Source organism: Camellia sinensis, chromosome 7, assembly GCF_055761805.1.
Source record: "Camellia sinensis isolate YWXY chromosome 7, ASM5576180v1, whole genome shotgun sequence".
NCBI classification, from domain to species: Eukaryota; Viridiplantae; Streptophyta; class Magnoliopsida; order Ericales; family Theaceae; genus Camellia; species Camellia sinensis.
The window spans coordinates 100803354-100806129 of record NC_138967.1 but is presented as its reverse complement, the minus strand read 5'-3'; the positions used below and the strand labels follow the sequence as shown (position 1 = coordinate 100806129).

The window sequence follows — 2776 nt, the reverse complement described above, 5'->3', positions numbered from 1 at the left end:
GGGGAAGAATTAGAGTTGTTCATCATCGACACAAATGTTTAAACAGAAAAACCTAAAAATCTCTACACTACCAAAACATCGATAACACAAATGTTTCAAGACCCCAAAATCGAAACTATACGTCAATCAAACAAACTAACCAAATACAAACTAATTGAATATAGATCCAAGCAATTTCAGAATAAAAAATGAACAAAAACAATTGAAATCGAATGCAAATCAAAATGTCTATTGTGTAGCCATACAATCACACGTTAATTAAAAAATGAGATTTAAAAAAAAGATATAATCACACTTAATTAAAAAGTGAGATAAAAAATAAATATAATCACACTAAATTAACTTAAGTGTGATTAAAATATTAATTTGATTTTTTTAATCACTTTCATTAAAAGTGTCACGTTATAATTTCTTTAAGTGTGATCTTTAAGCATTTTTGTAGTAGTATGAAGTTATGATTTTCATCCTTACTTCAATCTGGTAGCGGTGTCTGGCTTGCGCGCGGACAAGGTCATTGAACTTGCCCGGCAACGTCTTTCAACCATTGGCATGGGCTTCACGGTCTGCATTTTCACAAACTTACTCATTTGTCCCATGTGGGCTAGTGATGAACTTCATCACTCTACAGCCTCCAAGTTCCAAAAGCTTGCTTCCTGTATTCAAGGTATAACAATTGAACAAAACAACAATAATACGAATAACCACCATCTCAATTTTTTATGCTTTATGATAGAATTCTTCCGAAAACTCAACATCAAAAAATATTTGAATTCATTTTTTAGCTTATCTATAAGCTTTTGTTTTTTTTATTCTTTTTTTCTGAACTTATCAAAAAGATTGAAATGCTTTTGGGTGATCAATGTAGAAATCTTGGAGGAGTACTTCAGAGTAGTCAATGAGAAGGAAAAACAACCCGGTGCCAATTTTGCCAATTGCAAATCAGTGATACACTCCAAGTTGAGCGATGAGTCTCTGGTATATTTCTGTCAACTTACTAATAGAAAATATTTTGTAAAAGGAGATTAACTACTTTTCCATTCAATTGGAGAAAATTCCAATGACATTAACCTTTTTTTGATCTACTTTCCTTCTCATTTTCTCGGGAAAATTTAGTAGCTTACATGCATGGATCAAAATCTCTGTACTATTTCAGGCAAATTTTGCAAGATGGGAACCATGGCATGGAAAATTTGGGTTCTCATATCCCTGGGATAAATACCTACAAATCGGAGATGTTCTTTGAGACCTTCCTGCTACCATTATTTCACTTAAAGGGTGTCTTCAATCTCCTAGACAGGTCCGAAATTCATACTCTTCCTCTTGGTTTTATTTACTTTTTAGACCCGTCTCGAATACATAAACCTAAAAATTTGAAAAGAGAAAAAAATTTATTAGACAAAAATAAGCCAGTTTTTGGAAGTTTAGAGAATCCTATGTAAGATTAAAACGAATTCACTCAAAGTTTAGAGAATCCTATGTAAGATTCCCACTCCGAATGGTACCGATATTGTTAGCTTTAGCTAGGCCCTCACAGCTTTAAAATGTATTATCACTAGAAAGGGATGTAGTAGATATGTAGCCCATAAACTTTTTCTATCTAAACTATGCGAGACAGGATGTTACAATTTATATTGACATTTTGTTCCAATCGTGTGTGATCAGCCTTCATCAAATCCACGACAGTCGATCAAGGAACCGTGTGAAGCAGTTGGCTCGTTGCTCGCGTGGATTCTTGGAGAGCTCGGAGAGAGCATTATAAAAATGGAAAAATGCCGGCCTAAATCCTTGATGGCGTCAAAATTGCAGTCGATGAGAGCAGAGCTTAGCCTACTCGCTTCTCCTTCCAAGCTAGGAGCATCGGAGAACGGTGAAGGACTTGCTATGGCTAGTTTTGTGTTCTTGTTGATGGAGATAGTAGAAAAAGTGGAAGTATTGGCAAAAGAGGTCGAAGAACTCGGTGAACTTGCTGATTTTCAAGCTAGATAGATGGCAGTTTTGATTGAGATGTGAGCATTTGATGCTGTATACATCCATCAGAGCCAATTTTTTGGCCCTTTAAATGTACATATATGCATAAAAAAGATTCATTTATTATTGAAGGGGAGGAGATCATATGGCCCCAAAGGGGGGTGATTACTATGCTACTGTATGATGATGACAAAATATGGGATTATATATATGTTTACAGATTTATATAAATTAAACTGAGGGATGCTAGTTTTCATTTCAAGGATGTGGGCTGTTCTAATTTCATTTTTGGTCCCCCTTAAAAAAATGATTTTAAAAATTAAAAAAAAAAATTAAAAAGTGTTAAGCACTTGCAATGTGTCTGCCATGAATTCTTTCAATTAGACACTTGCCAAAATTCATTAATGTCATTAAATAATTTCAAGTTTATAATAATAAGAAATCCACTAAGAATATGATAATCCCCAACTCTAGTGGTTTCTTTCTTTATAACCAGACTATACCCTGTCCCATCCTATTTCAAACCAAAGAAAGAAAATCGTCTTAAATTCGAATTGCATAGTGAATCTTCTTTCTACTCGATTTATTCCAATAACCCAAAAGGAAAGACCGAGAAAGATTTTAGTTGAACATTGTTTCTCTTGTGATTTGAACTTGGTTATTTCAAAACCAGGGGCAGTACTCTGCTATAATATTGAAAAATCTAGATTAGAAGAAGAGGAAGAAGCAGATGACCTTGGAAGCATTCAACCTGACTCGACTCCAGCGTGAAGCTGCGGTCTCTGGTTTGGAGAAATTGAAGAACGTA

The 2776-nt window shown here is 34.5% G+C and overlaps 1 pseudogene across 1 annotated transcript; it reads left to right on the top strand.

Annotated features, from left to right (window-relative positions):
* The first annotated feature begins 461 nt into the window (after positions 1-461).
* On the top strand, positions 462-2228 carry LOC114261925 (aluminum-activated malate transporter 7-like; annotated as a pseudogene). The gene is made up of 3 exons (XR_014334641.1): positions 462-975; positions 1154-1297; positions 1663-2228. The product of XR_014334641.1 is annotated as an aluminum-activated malate transporter 7-like (transcript).
* The last annotated feature ends 548 nt before the right edge of the window (positions 2229-2776 follow it).